This window comes from Microtus oregoni, unplaced genomic scaffold, assembly GCF_018167655.1.
Source record: "Microtus oregoni isolate MIOR12 unplaced genomic scaffold, Mior012 000014F_ref0000157, whole genome shotgun sequence".
Lineage (NCBI taxonomy): Eukaryota > Metazoa > Chordata > Mammalia > Rodentia > Cricetidae > Microtus > Microtus oregoni.
In genome coordinates this window covers 46,505,763-46,533,091 of record NW_024543073.1, presented here as the reverse complement: position 1 = coordinate 46,533,091, position 27,329 = coordinate 46,505,763, and the positions used below count along the sequence as shown (strand labels likewise).

The 27,329-nt window shown below is 44.5% G+C and overlaps 1 pseudogene; it reads left to right on the top strand.

Annotated features, from left to right (window-relative positions):
* LOC121455706 overlaps positions 1 to 26,197 on the top strand; it is a 59,568-nt pseudogene extending 33,371 nt beyond the window's left edge.
* The last annotated feature ends 1,132 nt before the right edge of the window (positions 26,198 to 27,329 follow it).

Genomic DNA, 27,329 nt, shown 5'->3' with positions numbered 1-27,329 from the left:
CAATCTTCATAGTTAACATCAGGACTTCCAAAACTACATAGAGAGACACTATCTCAAAAATTAATAAATAAAAATACAAAAGATGGTAATGTAGCAATAGTCTTCAGATAGAGATGTCAAAGTGAGCTATGTATCTGTGCTCTTCAAAGATCAGATGTGGCTCTTGAGGGCTGATTAGTCATGGGGGTGGAGCTTTCATGATCAGGATCCATGACTTACAATAGATGTCCCCTTCCTACCCTGCATGAATACAACCACCCTCCACCTCACAAATAGAGTGCAATGGCACAGGCCTGAATACAGTAACTTGGAAGAAGACCCTCGCCTGAACCCAAACACACTGACACCCTGATGTTAGACTGTTGTTCTCCAAAACTGTGGAGTATCAATTTCTGTTGTTAATAAACCACACAAGTTTACAGACATTGTTAAAGCTGCTGGCCAGTTTAAGAAGTGACAGAGCTTCCCCATGGGCTCAAAGGCAGATATGTTGTTTGGTCTTGATTATAAATATGATTTCATCCTTTTATTTTTCAGTAGACCTTTTAAAAGGTTGAGTTTTTTAATACAGTTTCAGCTCTGATAGTCCACTGTATGCTTAGTATTCTCAGGGTGTGCCTCACATTGACCACAGGACTAGAAAAACAAAGAGAATTGGTACCAAGGTGAAGTTCATACTGCCTCCTATGCCAAGAATCCAACTATCTAGGTCTAATTATGGCTCACTGTTTCTTATTCATTGAGTCTTTGGAAGTATGGCCATCCTCCCTAGCAACTGCAGAAATCACTCCTGCTCGGAGACTCCTGGACCACTTAACATCTGTATACTGACACAGAGACAGTGAGAGGAATGAGGCCAAGATGCTACATGACAGGTTGGCACCGATTTGATAGATGATAAAAATTGTTAAGTAGATTAAAGGTCGGAGGGCTGCAATGGGCAGGTGGCCAAGAGCAGAGACAAGTAGCCCTACAAGACTCCGGCTGCTTCAGTCTCTGGGGGAGGCACAGATCTCCCATTCGAACTGCAGAAATAATCTGCAATGTGGGAGCCAGGGAGGTATGACTCACACCCGTGAGCTTCCTGTTGCCCACCGCGGAGACTCTCATTGATTCGCTACTTGTGTTGGACATACAGAGTATGCAGAAGATCAATAAAAGTAAGCAAAAATTATCTTTCCCTCGTATTCTGCATCTTAGGTAAAAATACAGTTTGCCATCATCAAGTCAAAATCCTTGATTTCTTCTGTCCTACTCCATCAAATTGAAAACTCTACCTCTACATCTCTGGACTAAGTCCCCGTGTCCCCATCATCTGTTTGTGTGGCTCTGTTTCTGGTTGTGGTCACTTTGTTCGTGGACCCTTCCTGTAGACACAATGCATCTCTTTGCCTCAGGTCTTCTTTCTTAAAGTCGTCATCTACCTTGGTGATCACCCCAGAACTCTGTTGGGGTTCAAGGCTGCCCACAAGATAAAGCCTGCATTGAAAAAATGCAATATAAAGTTCAAACCACTCTGCCCTGTACCTAGATCTCCAGCTTCATCTCCCATCCCTGCATCTACCACCCCAAATGTGGAAACATCTGCAGTTCTCCAAAACTCTTCTGCCTTGCTTATGCAACTGTCTCTGTCTAGAATGTTCTTTCTTCTCCTGGTGAATATGGCACTTGGTTTTCTGGCTATTTATCATAGATGCAGCTACCTCTGTGGCAGTGGTTCTCACCTTCCTAACTCGGTGACCCGTTAATACAGTTCCTCATGTTGTGGTGACCCCCAACCATAAAGTTATCTTGTGGCTACTTCATAACTATAATTTTGCTACTGTTATGAATCATAATGTAAATATCTTGTACTCAGGCTACCTGACATGCCATCCCTGTGAGAGAGGGGCATTCGAGCCCCCAAAGGGGCCGTGACCCACAGGTCGAGCCCCCAAAGGGGCTGTGACCCACAGGTTGAGAGCCACCGTTCTCTCACTCACTTCAACACTCTTTGCCACCGCGCATTGGAGCCTTCGTGGGGTTTTGTCCACAGTTCAGATGAGGCCAGCCCATCACAGTTCTGTGTCCGCATGCTCACTCTCTCCACACCAGATTATCTGACCATTGAGAAGCAATGTGCCCCACACCTTCTTGATGCCCCACACCCTTAATGAAGCTGGTCTAAGTAGTCAGTCAAGACGTCTTGCCAAATACAATAGATAAAGAAAATAACGTTCGCTTCCTTACCTAAAGCCTTGTCAGTTTCACTAGACTGAGATAAAAGATTATAAATTAGAACAAGCAATTATTTGTGAAATAATGAAAATATTGCATCTATCTTCAAGGTAAAGCAGTTAAAAGAAAGTTTAAATGTTTATTTGGTCTGCTAAGGCTAAGCTCAGATGGCCTTCGGCGAACAAAGTGTTTGTGTTCTCTGGTGCTGTAGGTAACCCTGTGAAAAGTCTTAGCGATAATGTTGGAGTTTTGTAGTTACTGCTAAGAATCACATGGAGCTCAGGATACTGATACTTTTAGCTAGGAGTCAGGTAGTCTTCAGGGAAATATGTATGGCTGGGGCTGAAGAGATGGCTCAGCAGTAAAGAGTGCTTGCTGTTCTTCCAGAAAACACGAGTTCTGCTCCAAGGATAGAAGAAGGGCTGGAGAGATGGCTCAGTGGTTAAGAGCATTGCCTGCTCTTCCAAAGGTCCTGAGTTCAATTCCCAGCAACCACATGGTGGCTCACAACCATCTGTAATGAGGTCTGGTGCCCTGTTCTGGCCTTTAGATATACACACAGACAGAATATTGTATATATAATAAATAAATAAATATAAAAAAAAGAAGTTGGGCAGAGTCACAACTACCTGTAACACCCTCTCCTGACGTTGGTGGATACACACACACACACACACACACACAATAAGTTAAATGCTTTTTTTTTTTTACATTTTTGGAATTTATTGAAAGAATTTGTCCTTGGATTCCTGAGCAGGGAGCCTTCAATGCAGATATGACAGGGTGTATTGGAGTTAAAATACAGCAATATAATAATGTACATGGTCCAGAGAACATTTCAGTGGGTATTTTCTTTTTTTTTTTGCTTGAACAAGTACTTTTATTTTTTTTTAATTTATTTATTTATTAAAGATTTCAGTCTCTTCCCTGCCACTGCCTCCCATTTCCCTCCCCCTCCCCCAATCAAGTCCCCCTCTCTCGTCAGCCCAAAGAGCGATCAGGGTCTCCTGCCCTGTGGGAAGTCCAAGGAATATATACATATTAGAGTACTACTCAGCAGTAAAAAACAAGGACTTTGTGAATTTTGCATGCAAATGGATGGAAATAGAAAACACTATCCTGAGTGAGGTAAGCCAGACCCAAAAAGAGGAACATGGTATGTACTCACTCATATTTGGTTTCTAGCCATAAACAAAGGACATTGAGCCTATAATTAGTGATCCTCGAGAAGCTAAATAAGGAGAACCCAAAGAAAAACATATAGGCATCCTCCTGAATATTAACCTTCATCAGGCGATGAAAGGAGACAGAGACAGAGACCCACATTGGAGCACCGGACAGAAATCTCAAGGTCCAAATCAGGAGCAGAAGGAGAGAGAGCACAAGCAAGTTAAATGTTTTTTAATGTTTATGGCTGCTACATTCTCTGGCTGGCATCCCTAGCCACTGACAGAATCCATATCTTAGGATCTAATAGCCAACATGGTGGTATTAAGTATAAATCTTTTGGGAAGGAATTAAATCCTGAGAACGCCAGCTTCATAGGTGGGATTAGTACCGTTTTAGCAGAGGCTCAGGCAAATTCTCTCATGTCCGTCTCCCATGTGGCGCTGCTACATGAAGTAACTGCCTTTAGGCAGAAAGCACACCTTCACGAGAATCTGTACCACCATGCTGATACCTTCATGGTGAGCCTCAGAACTGTAAGGGGTTAACAGTGGGTTGTTTGTGAATGCGGTCTAAGCATTTCTTTATGCCTGACTAGAGGAAGATGGAGAGTATGTTGACAATGCAAGGAGGTTGAGTACAAAATGGGTGAGCTTCATCACAAAAGATGTGCAAATGCAAACTTCTCCAATGGCAATTATGGTTACAATTACAAACATATAGCATGAATAAGAAACTCAACAGGTTGAATTATATTTGCATAATAAAAGAAAAAACTGTTTTCAATTTGAGGGTAAAGGAGGTGACAATGGAAGGAGCTGAAGGGAGAGGACTTGGGAGGACCTGGAGGGAGGAAAAGAAAGGGAGAAAGAAAGGTCATTTTATTTTAATTCAAAATGTACATAAAATATGCGGCGACATTTTTGCATCCCTAAATTTTAGATCAAGTTCAAAGGTCATTGATAATGAATTAGCGGCCAGACCTAAGTCTGTGCGGTCGCCTCCAGCTGTGGTCTAAGCCCTCCGTTCTTATCAGTAGATAATTATCATTGAAACCAGGAAAGAAGTTGAACCCTGTGTTTCTGTAAAACCTGAGCTGAAATAAAGATCTGGAACATTTTAGAAATAGTTGATAAAATTTTTACAGCAGAGAGTGCTATTAAGAAAGATTATCGGGTTTTATCTCTTACAGATTTTCTTTAAAAGTTCTTCTTGCTAAATGAAAAAACTGCCAGAAGAAATTTATCCATACTCGACCACCTGCAGATTCTCCCCCAGCCACCTAGAATCCAGGTGGAGACAAACCACGCGAACACATGTGAGTGTGGTTCGCAGAATTTGAACTGTTTAACTTCGCTGCTGCTGACACTTCTTGAATCATCTATAAAAACCTTGGGGGCTGTAAGACTTAGAAAACCAGTGTAATCCAAACAGCAGAGGAGAGGGTGGAGGCAACTGAAAAATTATAAGTTGTTCAAAAAAAAAAAACTATCTTGGATCAATGTGAGAGGAAAATCTGAGAACATTTTCTTTAAAAGAAATAAATAAAAGGAAACCGAGCATGGCAGCTTCAGAGCTCAATGTGTGCCTAACTCTTTGTGTGGGATTTTTCATTCCAACTTGTACCTCCCAGGACCAGCAAAATAGCAATCTCTAAATCATGTTCATCTTCTGAGAATAATACGTAATAAACAGCCCGCCTTAAGGAGATATGCAAGCCAGGGCAAAACACACTGTGTATCTCTCTTCCTTCAAATCCAAAATGTTTATACAGATACTATCTAATGAAAACAAACACAAGCTGGCCACCTTGCTAGGGAAAAGAGGATGTGAAGAGGAGCGAGGAGCGTGTGGCTTAGGAACGAGAACGGGTCCAGAGACGTTTATAACCGCTGCTCACTGCACACATTTTAAGTACGGTTCTTCTTCCTGCTGTAGCTTTGGCTGATCGGTACCATTTCTTCTGGATACTGTCACACATGGAGTAAGTTTGAGTACAAGTTCCCCACAGCTGAGATATTAGCCAAGAAAATGGCCACGCCCCTGCTTTAGCAACTTCATGACTTTCATGGCTAATACGGCATCTGAGAGACACTTCAGTATATTTCTTTTCCAGATCGCTCTACATCTTTCGGTGCCCAACTAGACTGAGATCTGATAGCTTCCTCCAGACAAGTCTTAGAAAATGCCCATCTCTAGATCATCAGTCTTGCATAGATTGTCTTACCACCTTCTTGTCTTTTTCTAAACGTTCTCTGTAATTTCAGGGAAGATGGGAGAGGTTACCACTGCTTTGCTATGCCCTGAAGAAAAGACAGGCAACAACAGATCGGGGGAAGCTCCACTTTGGAGCTCTGTGTGTTCACAGTAGGCGCCCTGTGTGTTCACAGTAGGTGCTCTGCGGTTCTCTGGAGACGGCCAGAAGCTGTGAGGTGGGAGAAAACAGCGAGATGACTGGCTATTCTCAGAACAGAAAGGAGGTGTTTCTGCGGGACCACCACTACACCTGCTGTGCTGTACTGAAATTCAGCTCTCACATCTCTCAGCTACCCACACATGGGATCCGAGTAGCAAAAACACAAACTGGGTGTGCGGAGCACGAGCGATCTGTCGGTTCCTGTATAAGTAATTCTTGCAAATCTCTTAGGTTTTCTGTGTATAACTGAGCTGTGTCTAGTTGTGTTGGAAGTATCCAAACACTTTTGCTTCTCTCTCTCTCTCTCTCTCTCTCTCTCTCTCTCTCTCTCTCTCACACACACACACACACACACACACACACACACACACACACACACTTTGAGAAGCTATTTGGCAAGGCATTTTGTTTTTCACATTTGTGAAGAGCAGCCTAACAGTGTTCTTACTGTAAGGCGGCCTGAAAGTGATCGTTCTCCTGTACTTTTCTAGGACAAATTTATTTTCCCTATATGCTTTTATTGGCTAGCAGCTCTGGCATGACCTGACTGACAATGAGCCAGAAGATCTGAGTTTGGGAAAAATGCATGGTTCTCAAGCCTTGGCACAGGAGCTGCTAAGAGCAGACCAACACCATGCATTCAAGCGGAAACCCGTGTGTCAGATCTGCTCAACTCACCAAAGGGCCTCACTGACATCAGAGAAAGAAGCCAGCAAAACAGGGGCGAAAACAAACATCCAAGGTCTTCAATGTTAAGACAATGAAATAGTTGCCCCAAGTATTTCTTAGCATAGTTAGCTGATAAACAGATGAGGTGCTTGTAGGCTCTGTTGTTCTCACGATCGCTGTTCCAAACACAATTCCAAAAAGGTCCCTTTTGATGCTTCCCTCTGCACTGCGAAGAGGGGGAGCTGTGTGTGGTCCATCATAGAAATCTGATTTGGGTATCAGCATTTGGAATTGATCTTTGAATCTTATACTGCCAAGTTCACTCACAGGCAATGCATAAAAGAATTTAAAATATTACATCCTGGGTCAGGGATTCCTAGACTTTTTTCCACTCAACCCTTTTCTCCCAAAAACTATTTAAGTATCCGGGCAGCTAAGTCTATGAAATAGGTATACAAATCAAACACTGAATGACTAAAAAGTTACAGAAATTTCTTTAAAATTAATTCCTCTGAGGATGGGAAGATGTGCAGCAAAAGACATTCTGGACATGGCAGGTCATCACAGCCACAATCTCACGGAAGCTGTCACTATCTGCACAAGATGGGGCCCATCCACATCCCCCCCATGGATGGGAGCCCCTGAGGCCTCCCTTCACACACGCCCATTGGCAGTTAAAGGTTGCCCGGAGGCTTGTTTTCTTCACTGGTGTAATCAGCTGCCACGTTCCAGCAAACCACCTCCCAACCATGCTCCTGCAACTCCACAGGTCAAACAACAGAAAAGGCAGGAAGGTAGGAGGGCCCTTTGTTGGAGACATAAAGGTTTAGAGGAGGGAGGGGAAGAAAGGGTATGAAAACAATGGCAATTCATCGTTTGTGCGAAACTGCCAAGCAGTTAAAAATCCTTACTTTGGCATACTAATGGGATAGATATGCTTAATTATTTTTATATAAATGATTAAATGTTAGCTGGATATCTGGTAGTGCAGGATGTAGAACACCTTCAACATTTTTCAAAGTTAAGTAATATTTTGATTTTGGCATCATCAATGCTGGGAACAATGCTTTGTATAAATACATAGTACAAAATGGCAGAATTATATTTAAAGACATTTAAAATTTTGTTGGAAATCCTGTCCTAATACTAACCTGAGATTCATTAAATGATGTTTTATGAAACTCAAATCGGCCATTCAAACAGCAATAGTTTCAATCAAACATTCTAACTCAATACAACCCAAAGATGTGTATGATGTGATACACAGGAATGACAGTAGGAAAATGTTCCTAAAAATTGTCTTTTCTATAATTAAATTATTAAGTGTCTATAAGAACAGAAGACTCTTGCATGTACAATATAAAGAGTGCAATCAACAATCTGAAATAGTGTTTAAAGCTGTGTTCTCCACTCTCTCAGGGAGTGGATGCAGCAAGATATGGAAGAATGAGAGTGGGTGTTCTAAAGCCAAAGGAAATGAAATACCAAATACAAAAACAAAAAATGAGAACATAAAACCGATTGGGATGAAGAAGGCAGCAGTTCTTGTTTTTGGAGAAAGTTTCAATCCCCTTGGGGAACAATGGTTGATGCTGGCTGCCTCGTTTTTTACTGGAGACAACTATTTTAAAATATTGGCATCAAATAGCACAGTGTTGCATTTGAAAGCATGGGAGATTTGAAACTTGGAAAATGGATCAACACTAACTGGGAGGTAGGCTCATCGCGTAGGACACCAGTTCTTTCGCTACGGCCCATTAGCACAAATTACCTATGGCTCCACTAAAATGCAATGTGTAGATGTTTCCATTACCAGGAACATATCTGGGAGGAAGAAATAAGTAGTCCTGAGTTTTTATTCGCTCACCATTTCTTTAGCTTGTGAACATCATAGGAAATGTGAAGCATATTTACGTGAGTCGTGAGTAATCTTCTAGAATGTCCAAAGTAGCTCCTGCTGACCTCGGCACAGACACCATGCAAGGAAATACTGTAGCTACACTTCCCTATTCACCAGAGACCTGTGCACTGCGCTTGGCACAGGAAGGAGGGATTACGATGCTGGATCCACCTTGAGCTAGGTTGATCAAGGAGCGATGCTTCCCTGAGAATGATTTGTTTGAGTTCTGCAGTCATGCCGTCCTCTATTCATCTGCCGTCGAGTTCGCACGCCCTCCCGCAGAACAATTCCCCTGCTGCAACGTTCCATTTCTGAAGTTAGGTTCTCATGGGAAGAGAGGCAGTCCTGCCGACTCCTGAAGGGTGGCATGCTCCTTTTCGTCACCACGGTTGACACATTACAATGTGTCCTCTCCTCACTTGTCCTCCACCATGAACCTGAAAGAGTCTCCCTGGCATCTGAAGCCAGAGTCTCTCTTCTGTAAATTGTGTTCTCAGTGTCAGACCCACAGTGGCGGTCAATAACTTTTGTTGAATGATATCAATGAACAATGAATGTAGGAAGAATGGTAAGAATGAGTGGGGTGTGGAAGAAAAGACTAACGATTGTTCATAGCCAACCGCAAATATTTTATTTCATCAAAGAAATATCACTTCTCACCTTCCATGAGTTACCAAAAGAGTGTTACAAATAGACAGGCAAACACCACAGGGCCTTCCTGCATCATTCAAGAATGGTTCTGTCATGACCGGAAGCCACCAGGGTACCTGTATAAAGAAAGACCATTAAGAAAGCTAATTATTTTGCCTCTACAAAGATATGAGTAGTCACTCAGATGATCTCTCCTGATAATATTGGGATTTTTTATTGTCTCCGAAAACAATACTTAGGGCATTTAGAAAACACATTCAAGGCTACAGAAATAGCAATGAGCTGAACGACTGACACAAATGTTATACTGAAAAGGCAATTATCAATGATATACTATCAAGTTAGAGAAACGTCACAAGCCCTGTCACATACCACTTTTCTTACATCTTCTCCTGTTCAAAATAAAGCACTGAACATACAGCTCCCTCTGTGTTAGTATTGTGGTTGCTTGGGTGCTGTTAAGGCAGAATAACTTTGGTAAAACTGATCGATGTCCTACAGAGTGAAACAAAGCATATAGCCAGGTACAAAAGCTGTGGTGGTGGTGTGGTTTGGCCTCCCTGAAGGGCACCTTGCAACTGAATCACCGCTATAAGATATAAAGGGGTAGGAGTGTCTTCAGATGTTATATAATTCACTAGTCCAATTAATGAACTAAGAGGTAGGCAGGTCATCACCAAGGTGGACCATTTCGAAAGGTCGGTTTGCCTGTGACCGCCACAAGTTGAGATCTCTCCTCATCTCCTCACACCACCTGGACTGCCATCAAGAAAGCCATTCCCAGAGGTGACCCTTCCAAACTTCAGCTGAACTATGACCAAAACCAAACCCCTTTCTTTGTAACTTACCTAATCTTTGCCACTGTTGTTAGCAACCAAAAATGGATTGAGACAGAAACCACAATAAATAATTCAGGTGCAGAGTCAAGAACAATTGTGCAATAAACATGGACTAAAAAGAGAACATCTGGGCTCTGAGGAGGGAGACTCGACTTGACCGTGAGGGAGATGGTTTAGCAACTTAATATGCTAAACCAGTCGTTCTTAATCAGAGATGATTCTGTCCCATGGGGCACATTTGGCAACGTTGGAGACATTTTTAATCGCCACAGTTGACAGCTAGGGGTCAGAAGGCAGGGCTGCTGCTGAGCAGTCTACACACAACAGAGACTCCCCAGAACAAAGAATTATCTGGCTCGGATTTTCAATACTGTCAATGCTGAGAAACAAACACATCCAAAAATTATGTGATATTGGAATTTAATAAGAGACATGATTTTTAAAACAGCACTTAAAGCTTCCCCTCAACCACACATGGATCGAGAGTTGATGAGAATATTGTGTTCTATTTGGAGCAAAAGCTTTCCCAGTATTCATGACTATGTCTTTATGATCTTCCTGGTCTCAAGATTCCATTTCTGCAAGAAGCATTTTGCTATTCACTTGTCTCTTCCTATGAATAATATCTGGACACAAGTCATGGCCTGTCCTGAAGCTGAATTCCATGTCTTGGGATAATGTCAAGATAAATTAAATTCCTGTATTTTTAAAAAATGTTTCCAAGATACATTGTTTGATAAACAGATAAGTAAAAAAAATTGAATAACATTAGGTGGAATGTTCTGAATAATTAAGTCAATTCCCAATTATGCACCAAAAGAAAATCTCTGGAAGTCAAAATACATAGATGAATATCAAATGCACCTAAAAAACACAGATGCCACAAAACTCTTAATGAATGGGCCAAAACTCTTACATTACCAACATAAAATTATCCCAAAGGTCCAACATGTTTTAAAAATATGCATTTCATAGTTAGAAAAGTGGTAAGACGTGAAGAGTGGAGGATTCCAAAAGAAACAAACAAGCTCCAGGTCACTTTAGAGTCGCCGACGTTCAGAAAGTGAATATGGCTCTGTGTGGAGCTAGAAGTGACCGTCTAGAGAGACTGACAAGTGGGCTTCTGTGGTAAGGAGAGCTTGTTTCCCGAGGCTGCACAGAGCAAAATGACACGCTGGGACCATTTTGTGTGGTCCCGTTCATATTTCCACTCAAGAGGCAAGGTTCTGATCCGCATACACTTTACTGCCAAATATGACAAACTGTGACTTTAAACATATATATTGTTTATTATTTAAATTTCAAAACAAGTATTCCATTCAGAATAAAAACCACATACTGGTAAAGTATTTTTTTAAGTACAGCCTGTGTGTGCAGACACGATTTCGGTCTAAGTATCCTCTAAATGCTCTTTGATGAAAAGATTTAGTTGAAAATATTTTAACTTGTTAACCAACCTGGGCCTTCACAAATGCATGGGATTCCACCTTGGTGGTGTGTAGGCGGATAGCTCAAAGGGTATAATGTGTATTATTGTCCTGGAATAGAACCTGGAGCTGAAGAACATTTAGGGAAATCTAGGGAAAAAAACTTTTCAGTCTCTCAGTCAACTTATCTCAATCTCTTAACCAATGAAATCATTTCTTAGAAATATCAATATAAAATTAAGGATCTTATCAGAACTTCCTTCCCTGAGCCCTGGAGAGAAGCGAGATATGACTGGGTCAGCCTCTGGGTCACTGGGAATTGCTCGTGTTCGGCATGTGGCCAATACTACTGTTCTGGGAAATTGTTTTTGTCACCGTGCCATCAAACATGGCAGTCACCCTTCCTGTCTACATGTCCCATCTCCTCATGTGGCACTCCCCGTGAGACAAATGTCAGACTCCATCATTTTGTCCTTTCTGTCTTTAAAGGTCTTTTCCTCCACCTTTCCCCATACACTACATTCTCACTACCTCTCCAGACAGATCTTTTCACTCGTGAATTCTTTCTTCCAAAGATGGGCATCCTACAGTCTCCTGGAGTCTACTGCTTGTAAGCTGGAGGACTAAAAAGGCAATGTTACAATTTAATCTAAGTCCAAAAGCTTGAGATGCAGCATGCAGGCTTACAGGGAAAGTACCAATGTGCTTCCAAAGGCACAAGGCCAGGCGTGCCAGTGTGAGGAGGAAGGGGAAAAGACGTACCATTATCCCACCTCAAGAAAATCTCTCATTTACACTTCCCTTTGCTTTTTATCTATGTAACCCCTCAGTGGACTAGATGATACCCATCTCTATTTAGGAGGGTAGAATCTATTCCCAGTCTACTATTTCAAATGCTACTCTCTTCTGGAAAGACTCTCAGAGACACACCTACAAGTAACATAGCTGTAGTTTGAATCTGAGATGTTTCCCCCACAGGTTCATGTATAGAATATTTGATCGCCAGCTACTGGTGCCATTTTGAGATCTGGCTGAAACTTTGGGGACATGGAGTCTAGCTGGAGGCTGTGGGTCACTGGGCATATGACTTGGAAGATCATAAGAGGCTTCCACTTCCCCTTTGCCTTGTGTTTCCTGTACACAAGGTGAAGAAGCTTTTCCACTGCACACTCCTTAATGCTTTGATTTCTCTCCCACACAGGTTCACAGGTGGAATGATTCAGCCACATAACATGGCTGACACTTCCGGGTTCCAGGGCCACACATGTGTGGGCAAGCCCTCAGGCAGAAATGCCTAAAGGCCCTGGGAATCTTAAAGGATCCCGCGTGACCCATGCGCAGCATGGTTGCATTATCTACGTATGATGCAGCTGCGTGAGCCTTGCACACATGCATGAGCTCTGTCATCTGCATATGATGTAACCTCTGTGTGCATGCGTTAGGCAGCCCTTAAAAGCTGGAGGCGCCATCTTCAGCTCTCTCTCTCTCTCTCTCTCTCTCTCTCTCTGCACATCGACCTTCACCAGGGCTGTACACCCCCTCACCAATAAACTCCTAAGTTCCTTGTTTCCTTCTCACTCATGCTTGGTAATTTCATTGGTGCCATGAGTCCCTCTCTCGGGGTTGGAATCCAGAAACAGGTATTTTTTCCACAACAACCACATGTTCCATCTTCCTGAGCACAATATCTACACACACCACCAGCTTCAATTGGTGAGTTTCCCAATTCTGGTCAGCTTAACTGTTTCTTCAAACCCAAGAAATTGACCATTGAGATCCCGGAAATCTGGTGTTCTTAGAAATGCAGGGACAGCTCCCAACCACGGCCTTCATGGCTACAGTTGAGCCCTTTGCTGACATTCATCTCTGGATTGCTTCCCTTAGCTAAAGTCATGTTTGGACAACCCCGGGGCCAGTCCTCCCATGACTGAGGACCCAATGTTCCTCAGATTTTTCCTTCTTTTTTTCTTTTCCTTTTCTTTTCTTTTGGGCCACTTGTCAGTGGTCTCCGCGGTGACCTCTCTGACTTCCTAGTCACCCTGATTGGAGCCAGTCAGGCTTTAACACCCTGCCTGTAGCAAGAGGATGCTCTCTTACAAGCCCTGTGGTGTTCGCTGCCATCACACCCCGCCTATAGAGGGGAGACATCCCCCATAAGTCTTGTGGTATTGCTGTTTTTGTGGGTTTTCATGGTTTTAGCTATGGATAGGAAGCCATCCAAGATCATCAACCCAGCCCTCCCCCCCCCTTGCCGGATGCCTTTTTAGAGGCCCTGAAACCCCAAGCCTCAATGCCCTACTTATAGATTCCCATACTTGTCCATCTTTATTTAAAAAATGGCCTCATTACAATTTAGATATCAATCTAAAGTGGTGGCCTAATGGCACCTTTGGTCCCAATATTCTATAGGAGCTTTCTAACTACCATCATCGCACAGGCAAATGAAAGGAGTTTCCTTATATCCAAGCCTTTTACTATCTAAGCTCTAAGCCTAAGCCCTCTGTCCTTGCAAGTTGCTCACCTGCTCACATGTTCCTGGCTATGCCATCTCAGCCGGAAGAACAGTCCACTTCCACTCTGGACCCAGCTAACGAAACCCTGCCTTTTTGACCTCAGCAGGAAGCTACCTCTGTTCCTTCAACTCCTGCTCTGGACCCCAGTAAGAAATCCACACTTTCCCGACCTCAACAGACAGATACTTCCATTTCCTTACTTCCCACTGCCTCACCACCCCCCTCAGCTTGCACCCGCACCGCGCAGGCTCCACTGCCCTCTTCAGCTCTCTCTCTCCCCCACTAACTACTCCATCATCCCCGCTGGATCATTCTTCCTCTCTGGTGCCTGGCTGCAGCAGCCACCTGGCTCTAGCACCCACCTTTACCCCTCCTCTCACACTCACACATGCTGCTATGGAACCCAACCCTGGCCAAGCCAAGCCAGCTGCAGTGCTTCCATTGCGAGAGGTGGCCGGCATAGATGGATTGGTTAGGGTCCACGTCCCTTTCTCCTTCTCAGAACTCTCCCATATAGAACAAAAACTGGGGTCCTATGTGCCTAATTCTACCTCTTTTATAAATTCCAATATATTACCCAGTCTTATAATCTCACCTTTCATGACATCTATATGATCCTATCTAATAACCTACTTCCTGAAGAGCATAGGCAAGTTTGGGAGCAGGCCAGACTACATGCAGATGAGATTCACCAAACACATGCAACACACTCTCTGGGGGCAGAGGTGGTCCCCCGAGCAGGAACCACACTGGGACTATAACACCCCAGGTGGAATTTTAGCTAGGGACCAGTTTTTTACTTGGCTTCTGGCAGTAAGGCTGCCCTCAAGCCAGTAAACTACAATAAGCTCTCAGAGGTCATTCAAGATACAAAGGAAAATCCTTCTATATTTTTGGAGCGCCTCACTAAGCCCTGTTACAATAAACTAACTTAGATCCAGAAACCCGGATATGTCAGACCACGGAAGGCAGACAGCTACTCATGACTCATTTTGTTCTTAGTGCTACCCTGACATTAAGGTTAAGTTTAGACGTTTGGAGAAGGGCCCCTTGACCCCACAGGTCTTAGAGTTGGCTTTTAAGGTGTACCATACAAGGAATGACAAAGCCCGAAATCATCACTGTCAGGTGCTAGCCATGGCCCTCCTACCAGCAGAGGCAGCAGACCAGCTGATCCGTGCTGTCTGTGCTGCTTCCTTGCCCCCCAGGGCTTGAGAACCACCAGGCCCATGTTTCAAATGTGGCAGAACTGGTCACTGGGCCCAAGCATGCCCTAATCCTTACCTTGGTCCCTCGAGACCTTGTCCAAGATGCCATAGGGAAGGACATTGGGCAATAGATTGTCCTCAGGCACATTGTGGCATGGAGACATCAAACCCAGAAAATTCCCAAGATGACCTTCTAGGTTTGGCCATGGATGGGTGAGGCTTCCCCAGGCTCCTTTGACCTGACCACAACCATCATCTGTAATAGGGAACCATGAGTAAATATCGTGGTATCAGATCAGTCCATCTGCTTTCTCTTGGACACCAGAGCCACATACTCAGTTCTGAAGGAATTTTGGGGGCCTTCCTCTGCTTCTAGTTTCCCTATTGTCGGGACATGGGGACAGCCTTATCTCCCTCAGCAGACCCCACCACTTAGCTGTGTTTTTAGGGGTATTTATCTCACTCATTCATTTTTGGTCATGCCGACCTCTCCGGTACCTCTTATGGTAAGAGATTTTTTAGCATGGGTAGAAGCTTCTATTTTATTTGTTCCTTCCATTTGCCTCACCCCAGGCTCACCAACAGCTCCCCTCCTCCTCCTTCTAGCCTCCCAACCTCCCAGCTCCAATGTGTCTTTTCCTATACCAGCCTCTCAGGTGGACCCCCAAGTCTGGGACACCCAAAACCACTCTGTTGCTAAACACCATTCCCCATTATTATCCAATTACAAGATCCTACTAAGTACATTATCCAAGCTCAGCACCCTCTCTCTCTCCAGAGCCTTAGGGGACTTAAGCCTATTATCTCTGACCGTCTAAGAAAAAAAGCTACTTTGTCCCACCTCTTCTCTCTTTAACATCTGTTGACTGAAGTTTCTGTCCCACAATGTCCCACAGCTGTTTAGCCCCCCAAAAATGACAGAGAGATCAACATTAGTTATAAAATGATTGACCCATTAGCTCAGGCTTCTTATTAACTAATTCTTATAACTTACATTAGCCCATTATTCCTGTCTATGTTAGCCACGTGGCTCTGTACCTTTTTCGGTGAGGCAGTCACATCTTGCTTCTTCTGTGGCTGGGTCATGACTGTAGACACTGCTTCCCTCTTCCTAGCATTCTGGTTGACCCGCCTCTACTTCCTGCCTGGTCACCCCACCTATACTTCTTGCCTGGCTACTGGCCAATCAGCATTTATTTAAAATCTAAGTGAAAGGGTACAGACCATTGTCCCACATCAAACATCCCTATACTTGTTGTTAAAAGATCTGACAGAACCTATCACCTGTTCAAGGCCTCCAGCTCATTAACTCCGCAGTGGTCCCTCTTCATTCTGTAATGCCTAACCCTTACACACTTCTTTTCACTATCCCTCCAGGAACCTCCCACTTCTTAGTTCTAGATCTCAAGTTTATTTTTTTCTCTATTCCTCTCAGCTCTCAATCTCAAAATATCTTTGCTTTCACCAGGCTGACCAAGCAGCTAGAATAGCAGCATTCTAGAGCCCAAACCTACCTCAGTCACCTCAGGGGGTTCATACAGTACAGCCCACATTCTCACAGACACCCCCTCACACCAGGCAAATCCTGTCCTACCTACATCAGCTCTTTCATCCTAATAGCAAAGCTCTGTTTCATTTTGTCAAGGCTCACCTCCAACCCACCCCTGAGGACTTAGAGTTCTTAAAAGCTATCACTGCCTCTTGTAAAATCTGTCAAAAGCCAGATCCCAAGACCAAATATTGTAGCTTCCCTTTTCCCAACCAGGCCAGGGGCTTCCTTCCAGGAACTGACTGGCAGCTTGATTTTACTCATATGACCACAGTCAGATGAGTTAAATATCTCCTGGTTTTGGTAGACACTATGTCTGGGGATTGAAGCATTTCCCATCACTAACAAGAGAGCCCAGACAGTTTCTGATGTTCTTCTCAAGAAATTATCCCCCAGTTTGAAATCCCAACCTCTCTTCAGTTAGATAATGGCCAAGAGTTTACCTCCCAGATCTCTCAAATTTTATCTAAGGCTCTTAACATTCCTTGACATTTTCATATCCAATACCATCCTCAGTCTTCAAGGAAGGTAGAACAAACTAACCATTCCTTAAAAAATGTTCTTGTTAAGATGTCACAGGAGCTTCATCTTGACTGGGTAAAACTTTTGCCTCTGTCCCTTCTTAGATTTAGGGCTCTCCCCAAAAACCCCCTTTTCATCTCACCCTTTGAACTCATGTATGGACAAACAGTTTTGAGCCCTGGCCTCTCACCTAAAATCTCTCCCCTACCTGATCATCTGCTTACTCCATTGTTATCCCATCCTCGCTCCCTATTATGGGATTTTACCAGCTACTCATTACCTCAACCATGTGCCAATCCATGCCCACCACCAATTAAAATAGGAGATCAGGTACTATTCTCCCCCAGACCAACACCCCTCACCTCTTTCCCCTAAATGGCAGGGCCCTTTTAAAGTAATTCTTGTAACTCCCACAGCTGCCAAGCTGGAGGGACTCTCTCATTGGATCCACCTGTCCCACCTTAAACCTTTTACTCTTCCAGCCCAAAATACTCCCTCATATGCAATAACTCAAAAAGGGCCCTGCTCCCTTAAGTTCCAGAGGACATGAAGATCAGTCACTTTTCTCCAGTTACAGAACATTAAAAGTTTCATCACTGTACTCAGCCCTCCTGTGCCCAAAACTCCATATACTCTCCCTCTTCCTCTTCTCCTATCTGCTTTACCAACTTCTCTATATCTCCAATATCATACTTAAATTTCCAGTTAACTACTCAGCTGTTATTACAGGGACCATCATTGAACATAGAGCCAGAGATACAAGGATTGCCAAAAGCCAAGATTACCATAACAAGTTTGGGGATATTCACAGGCCCAGACTCAAAAAACTCACAAAACAGACTTTAACATAACAGGTTTATCCCTGACTGCAGCAGTGTCTCCTGGATGTTAGGGTAATACCATGATGCTAAAAAGAACAAGTGCCTTAAGATCTGCTTCAGATAAAACATTAAAGGATCTAATAAATCCCCTTTCTAATAATTCCCCCTTCTTTTCCTCCCTCCTCCCCACTGTCTTCTATTCCAACACTATACCATCATAATCATAACCTTTGAATATGTCTAAAACTTATTTCTTTACAAACATTTTATCATAAGCTCCAGGGAGCCAATTGGACCTACCTAAATGAACCAGACTCACCCAGAATAAGTATCATTTAATTCTTCCCTTATCATTCCTGATCTCAGGAACCTCTGGGAAATTACTCCTCCACCCCCCCCCCCCCAAATCCCCTCTATCTACCATCTTGGGACTCTCCTCCCTTAATCACCGGGATCTAAAATTTTTTCCAGACATAATTTTCTGCCTTTCCAGCATCTTGCAAGGTCCAAGCTGCCAGCCAGCAAGTTCCACAGAGACTGGAAAAAAAAAAAAAACAAAGTAATCAGCCACCCCAGGACATGGTCAAGCATCTCAACTCTCCAAGGCCCACAAAATCAGCAAAAAGCAGTCTTGAGAGACCTGACAACATTCACAAAATCAGCAGGAAGCAGTCATGAGAGACCTTATGATGCCCTATTCCCAAACATTAAAGACCCCAAACTCCCAAACTTTATAATAAACAAAAGAGTGGAATGTCATGATTCAGCGACACAACATGGCTGATACTTCCAGCTCAGCTTCATGAGCCTCTGCACACATGCGTGAGCTTTGTCATCTGCGTTTAATGTAACCACACCATCCCCCTGTGCGCACGCGCCAGGCAGCCCTTAAAAACTGGAGGCACCATTTTCAGCCCTCTCTCTCTGTACACTGACCTTCACCAGGCCTGTACACATACACCCCAATAAACTCCTAAGAGGGTTTGTTGCATGTTTTGTGTTTCCTTCTCACTTGTGCCAAGTCATTTCAACAGGGCCAAGCAAGCAGGGTATCTCCTGCCTAAAGGGGCCCTAGCCTACCTGGCCCTGGCACACATGATCCTGCCCAACCTTCTCTCCCATTCCCTCTGCCTTGCTAAAGCCATTAGATTATATTCCAAACGGTAGTCACCAAGGTCTATTCCCTTATTTGGATACTTCCTGTTGTGCTTTCCGGTCCTTTTAAGGGACAAGCCACGCCCACTTTCATTACCTCTGATCTGCAGCTGCCATCTTGGGCCCTTCCTTTTCTGCTTCCTTGACGTACGTGCTTTTTATTATAAGGAAGACCTGGGAATGTTATGGTTTTGGTCCCTTTAAGAGACAAGCCACACCCATTCCCCTCCCCATCCACTGAGGCAGGCTGATCTTCAGCTTCCGGCCTGAGCTCACTCTTTTTTTCATCTTCCTCTCAGAGAGGCAGCTTCACTTCTGCCTCCCTACTTCTCTGTTTCCCCCCTTCTCTGTCTCTTTCTCCTCCTCCTCCTCCTCTCTCTCTCTCTCTCCCTCTCTCTCTCTCTGTCCCCCCCTTCACCCTTCCTCCTCCATAACCCCCTGAATAAACATTCAACCTCACCCTGCATGTCGTGTCTATCCATGTTTCTGTCTTCTGCCCGCCCGCCATGTGTCTCCCTGTCTGGGACCAGCCATTGCTCAGGGACCAGCAGCCATCTCTGCCTGGGGCCCACTGCCTGCTGCCACATGGCCCGCCACCATGGTGCCAAAATGTTGTTCTTTTTTAAAAAATGCTCCAAGATCCCTGTGGCAGTAGGCAGCAGAAATGCTGTAGGTCCCAAATGGTGGTGGCAGGCCATGTGGCGGCAGACAGCGGGCCATGTGGCAGCAGACAGTGGGCCCCAGGCAGAGGCAGCTGTTGGTCTCAGAGCAGTGGTGGCGGGCCATGTGGCAGCAGGCAGTGGGCCCCAGGCAGAGATGGCTGCTGATCCCTGAGCAATGGCTGGTCCCAGGCAGGGAGACACATGGCTGGCGGGCAGAAGACAGAAACATGGACAGACACAACATGCAGGGTGAGGTTGAATGTTTATTCAGGGGGTTATGGAGGAGGAAGGGTGAAGGGGGGGACAGAGAGAGAGGGAGAGAGAGAGAGAAGAGGAGGAGGAGGAGGAGGAGAAAGAGACAGAGAAGGGGGGAAGCAGAGAAATGGGGAGAGAGGCAGAAGCAAAGCTGCCTCTCTGAGAGGAAGATGGAAAAAAGAACGAGCTCAGGCCGGAAGCTGAAGATCAGCCTGCCTCAGTGGATGGGGAGGGGAATGGGTGTGGCTTGTCTCTTAAAGGGACCAAAACCATAACACTTCCTCCTCCTGAAGCTGATGCTCAAGATCCAACTCTGAAATTTTAAAGTCCAACAATCAAATGATCCCTTTGGTTCACCTAATTAACATGCCCAATCAAAATACACCACCACATACTAGCCTATTCGAACACAGACCTCCCTCCCCTTTTTCTCTTCTTAAAAATTATGCCTGCGCAGGCACTGACTGTTGTTTTTCTGCCAGAGTCAGAAGGCAGTCATTTCAACTTTTCTTTCCCACTCTGAAAACAGGTTTTTGGGTGGAGTTTGTGCCTATTCCGGGATCCAGGTCCCTGTGCAGGGGATCTTCTTTAGTGGTGCCGAGAGTCAGACAAGCCAGTAGCCCTCCAACCCTTCTGGCGCTTGATTCCCTCTTCCAACAGCAACTGATTGGTAAATCCCCCATCCTAGCTGTCCTAAACACTCCCTGATTGTTGTGTGACAGCTGACAGACTGCTTGGTGTCCCTGCTCTGTCTTATGAGGCTGGAGAAACTGTACCCACTAGGATCTTCACTGGTTAAGGTGGACTTCCATGGACCGACTGTGAGCCAGGCATATTCCATATAGTCTGGTTTGTGTGGCTTCCCCTTTTCACTCTTGGTGGTCGCTCTGCCAGAAGCCAGTGCCCTTTCCCCCTCCAAAAAAAAAAAAAAAAAAAAAAAAAACACACACTGTCCACAGATCCCAGATTCATCCTCTGATTCACTGGGGTCCCTCTTTTGGTAACAGAGCCTGGGTAAATGACCCACTCGCTCCCAAAGACTTCTCTATTTGGGTGGAAGCTCCACCTCACCCCTTCCTCTCTCTCTAAACCCTGCCCTCTTTCACACACACACACACACACACACACACACACACACACACACACACACACATCCTCAGCTGCTCAAGACCACCTACAAGGTATTTAAGACCTGGCCAATAGACCCACAGTGTGATTTCTCCTTCCTCCAGAGATCATCACCCAGGAGTTGTTTTGTTCAGATTAAACCTGGTCTTACAAATGTATCAGCAGAGAGACTTAAGATGGGGCATGGAAGCCGGGCAGTGGTGGCGCACGCCTTTAATCCCAGCACTCGGGAGGCAGAGGCAGGCGGATCTCTGTGAGTTCGAGGCCAGCCTGGTCTACAAGAGCTAGTTCCAGGACAGGAACCAAAAGCTACGGAGAAACCCTGTCTCGAAAAATAAAAAAAAAAAAAAAAAAAATAAAATAAAAAAAAAGATGGGGCATGGAAAGCTTTCATCTGGGGAATTGGCCAGCGTGGAACTGAGTTTTCCCCACCAGCCCTGGCCATGTGGGAATAGCACTATCTCACACTCACTCTTTGCCAGACTCCATCAGCTTTTGGCCTGGTAAGCTGCCCGTTCCAAGTCGCCACCTTTAGGGGTCCAGGACCCCTCTTGATTTGGGGGCTACCGTTTCAAAGACACTGCTGTGCCAGAGCCCTGACCTATTACCAGAGCAAAGATGGTCTTTGTTCTGTGGGACCCCTTCTTCTGAAGACGGTCTGCTCAAGGGCATTTCCCCCCCCCACACACACACACTCTTTTCCCTCTCCCTGCCCCCCAGGGCTATCACAAGGGACACCTGTGCCTTAGTCTTCAGTCCCCAGCACAGGCTTGGAATTGGCCAGCACCAAGTTTAAATTTGATCACCAATTGCTGCAGAGTTACTTAAATTTTTACACCCAGGATTCTTGAGCTCGGCAAGTCCATTCCTTCCCCTCCACTACTCTCTGCTTCTGCCTGCCCTCCCACCATGTCTTGCTCTTCTGTTTGTTACAACATGTAACATGCCAGCTGTAATCACATGGCTCTTGCCCCTCCCTCCCTCCCTCCCTCCCTCTCTCCCTCCCTCCCTCCCTTCCTCCCTCCCTCCCACCACAGGCACTGCAGCTGGCTTTCCTCTCCATACAGGGGTGGCATGTGTTCATTTGCTGTGGGATGGGGACAGCGCTGAGTCAGTCACCTTCTGCTTCCCTCCGGGGTTATAACTTAGCATGCTGGAGCTGGTGTCCTGTGGGGGTGCTATGGGCATCCTCACTGCAGGGTCCTCCCTCTACCTGGAAACATCCACCCCACCCCATCTAGAAAGAAAATGGTTTTTTTGGACTATTTAAGTCCTTATCACCTTGTAAGGTTTGAAATAAATTACTTACTTCTTGAGCCATTAACCCAATTGTGGGCCGTAGCCACTTAATATCTCCCGGCAAATTTTGAAAACCATTAAGAGTTCATAATTGATCTCTCTTGATTTGTACTTTCTGTGGTTGAACTTTCTGTATACCTATCTTATATCCTGGGTAATTAATAGAATCACCTATTTGTGTTTTTTCAGGAGCAATTTGTAATCCCTAACAAGGCAAATTTTTCTTAATCTCTTCAAACATTTTTTTCCAAAGACACCTGCATCAGAATCATCCAGTAAGATTCTATCTATATAATAGTATTATACAGTAAGGACATTGTTTATGAATTATTTGTACAACAATGGCTGTTGTACAAATTATTGGCACAAGTTAAGACTGTTTAATATCCCTAGTGGAAAAATTTTCCACTGATACATTTTTTTTTAATTTTTATTTTGATTCTTTTTTTAAATTGATATTTATTGAGCTCTGTATTTTTCTTTGCTCCCCTTGCACTGATACCTTTTAACAGGAATTATAAGTAGGCACTGTGAAGGCAAATTTTTCTCTATCCTGTTCTGGTAAAGGTATGGTAAAGATGCAGTCTTTTAAATCTATCACTATAATAGACCATCCTTTAGTTAATAAAAAAGGCAAGGGAATTCCAGGTTGTAAAGTGTAGACAGAAGGTTCTGGTCTGCCAGCAGCTCCTAAGTAAACACACTGAGGTTTATATTAATTATAAATATTCATCCAATAGCTCAGGCTTTTTACTAACTAGTTCTTTGATTTTAAATTTATCATATTCCTTAATTATGTTCTTCCATATAGCAGTACTTTTATTATCAGGACACACTTATCTCCTGCTCTCTCTGCATCTGTCTGTCAACTTCAGACTCTGCCATTCTTCCGAGAATTTTCCTAGTCTAGCTCTCCTTCCTAACCTTATTCTGTTCAGCTATCAGTCAGTCAGCTTCTTTATTAAACCAATCACAATGACACATATTCACATGTAATGGGATATTCCACAGAAGTAAAAAGTCCATTGGCTGGATGACCTTATTAATAGCTCTTAGATCTGTTACCATTCTCCATTTTCCAGATTTCTTCTTAATGACAAATATATGAGAATTCCAAAGACAGATTGATTTTTCTCAGTATTTTGAACATTTAGCTGCTTCTATACCAGCTGTTCTAGTGCCTGTAATTTTTCTAATGTCAAAGGCCATTGTTCCATCTAGATAGGTTTTCTGTTAATTATTTTAAAGGTAGGGTTGTTGGTACCTTTGGAAGAGTGGCAGCTATTGTGCCCTGCTTACATATATCATGATAGTTCTTGATTATACCCCTTAATATGTTTTAATATTTAATCTGTTTTTTCCATTGTTTTAACAAATAACATCCCCATAAATTACCCTTTAATTTCCCTACCTGTCCTTCTGGCTCTATATACTTGACCATCTTGTATTTTGTTTTACCTGAGATAAAGTTCCAGTTCCTAGAAACTACCTTCCTCCTGAAGAGGCCAATCTGATGTCAAAATTTTGGCGAAATTATTATTACATCCATGCCTGAGTCAACCAAACCTTGAATTACAATGCCATTAACTGGTATTTTTAGCTTTGGGCTTTGATCATTTATAGAAGTTTTCAAAAAACACTTGTTTTATGCTCTTTCCTGAAAATTTTGTTTTGTCTATTGAAGCTGTTCTGTCATCCAGAGCAGTGTGGTTTTTAACAAAAAGCATTAAGTCTTTTAATTGCTCTGTGGATGAGTTTCTCCAATGCTGACAGAGAACAATTGAATCAAATTTGATGTTGGAGCCTGTAGGAGGCCCCCTAAGGGATTTCCCAATGGCAAAGGGTTACCTTGTCTGTCCCTTGTTGATATGTATCCATTAATCCAATGCCAGTCTTTTCCACACCGGCTACATACTCCAGAAGATTGAGGCCTTCTGTTTGGATTATTTTTAGAAAAACAAAACAAAACATTTTTTTCAAGGAAAGTCTTGCCTACGATCCCTTTTCATCTCACTTTGTTTACCACAATTAAAACAACTGATTTTTTGATTGTTCTTAAATTTTTAGAAATCACTTCTCCTATTAAAGTAGCATCATAAGTATGAGCTCCAGGAACAGCTGTATTTCTAAAGCATTCATCTGTGGGTGCTGATCTTGCCTTTAAAGAACGTTTCCCATTTTGATACAGCATTTTTAAAAGTCAAAGATTCAATTTACACGTGAAATTACCTGGCACAAGTGAGAACAAACCCCGGAACAGGCAACAAACCTGTTTATGAGTTTATTGTGTGTGGAGGGGGTGGAGGTTATATAGGCCTGGTGAAGATCAGGGTGTAGAGAAAAAGAGAGCGGGCTGAAGATGGTGCCTCCAGCTCGTAAAGGCTGCCTAGTACATCATACGCAGGTGACGGAGCTCACACATGCGCATAAGGGCTCATGCAGCTGCGCCATAAGTAGATGATGCAACCATGCTGCACGTGGGTCACGCGGGGTCCTTTAAGATTCCCAGGGCCATTAGGCACTTCTGCCTGAGGGCTTGCCCGCACATGTGTGGCCCTGGAACCCTGAAGTGTCAGACATGTTGTGTGGCTGAATCATTACAATACTTGTCTAACTTCTGGGTCTAATATCTATTTATAGATGAAGTAAATCTTTGTAAACTCAGTGAAGGGGGAGGGGCGGGGCCGGCGGCGGGACCTACTGCTCCTCCCCCTAGGGCCCCCGCGTGGTCCCTGGTCACCCGGGCAGCTGCGGAGGAGGAGCTCGCACCCGGACCCAGGCGGGCGCCGTCAAAGAAGCCCGCACAGGTCCCAGGAAGATGGCATCAGCATCTGCAGCCGTGTCGACATCGTCGGAGCCTCTGCGGAGGACCCAGGAGAGTCAGACTAGGACCAGGGCCCCGGACCTTCCCACCCTCCCTATGGAGAAGCCAGCTGCCTCAACGGAACCCCAAGGGCCTCGGCCCGCCTTGGGCCGCGAAAGTGTCCAGGTGCCCGATGACCAGGACTTCCACAGCTTCCGGTCAGAGTGTGAGGCCGAAGTGGGCTGGAACCTGACCTACAGCAAGGCCGGCGTGTCTGTGTGGGTGCAGGCTGTGGAGATGGATCGGACTCTGCACAAGATCAAGTGCAGGATGGAGTGCTGCGACGTCCCAGCTGAGACGCTTTATGACGTCCTGCACGACATAGAATACCGGAAGAAGTGGGACAGCATTGTCATTGAGACTTTCAACCTCGCCCGCCTGACTGTCAACGCCGACATCGAATATTACTCTTGGAGGTGTCCCAAGCCTCTGAAGAACTGTGATGTCATCACCCTCCGTTCCTGGCTCCCCATGGGCACTGATTACATCATTATGAACTACTCAGTGAAGCATCCTAAATACCCACTTAGGAAAGACTTGGTCCGAGCCCTTTCCATCCAGACGGGCTACCTCATCCAGAGCACGGGGCCCAAGAGCTGTGTTATTACCTATCTGGCCCACGTGGATCCCAAAGGCTCCTTACCCAAGTGAGTGGTGAATAAATCATCTCAGTCCCTGGCTCCCAAGGCCATGAAGAAGATGTACAAGGCCTGTATCAAGTATCCCGAGTGGAAGCAGAAACACCAGCCACACTTCAAGCCATGGCTGCACCCAGAGCAGAGCCCGCTGCCCAGCCTGGCACTGTCAGAGCTGTCCGTGCAGCATGCGGACTCCCTGGAGAACATTGACAAGAGTGCTGTGGCAGAGAGCCCCGAGGAGCAGCAAGCAGGCGGTGCAGGTGGAGAAGGCAGTGATGACGACACCTCACTCAATTGAGTACAGCCCCTCTGCAAAGACGGAGACAGGAAGCCCTGGGGCACTGGGCCTTCTGCACTTCCTCCCTTCCCCCACGGGCCTTCTGGGGGCACTGGGCTCCTGCTCAGGTGGCTGTGGCCCCAATAAACAAACCACACAGCCCCAGCCAGCTCTTTCTTGTGCCTGCTTCTCATCTGCCCAGCAGACGACTTGTTCTACAATAATTTTCCTTAATACTATTATTGCTTCACTCAGTGAAGGTGTCTTTTGGGCCTTGCGTAATTTTTGTAAGTGATTCAGTCCTGTTCCCTGACTCTTCAACCCTATCCCAAGCACTCAAAACTGATATAAGACATAGGGCCGCGGTGTGATGATCAAATCCAAGATGTCTTTGCAAATCGGCATACTGGCCTTCACCAAGAACCTGGTCTTGAGAAATGTCAATACCTATTTTGTTGTTCTATGGCCCTAGCTTCCTCTTCCCGCCATGTATTTTATTGTAAGTGAGGACCAGCTTCCAATATTGCTGTAGCCAAATCTTTCCAGTCTTGGGGGATAATTATATTTCAAGGTTCCCATGAATTTAACATTGACTTCACATAAAGTAAACGTATACCATTTAAAATGACTGCTTCCTTAAATCTCCTCAAATCTAACATTTCTACAGTTAACTTCTGCATAACCTTGGGGGTATGCATCTGGTGGTCATTCTGGTATGGTAACTGATAAACTCAGGTTGATTTTCAAGTAACCTTGGGCCATTCCTCTTCAGTTTTGTCATGCAATGGTGAGGTAGGCTCTGCTCTAATTTCCTCTGTCTCTGTGTGAATACCTTTTTGTAGTTTCATTAGTGGATCTCTCTAAGGATTGTATCATATTAAGTTTTCATATTTAGCACAGATATCAAATCACTTTTTAAGGATAAAATATGAATTGCCAAACTGAAAATGAGTATTTAATGATGTTATGTCAATCACAGCTGAGTATCCCTTCATTTAATTTTTCCATTTTCATGAGTGTGTGTGTGTGTGTACGTGCATATGAGTGTATTTTTAAAATAAAACTGAATTTCGCACTTAAGAATTCCTTGGTGTCTCACCATATCTTCTGACTTTTCAGTTTTCCACAGCAGTAGCACTGGAGCTGCCAAGGG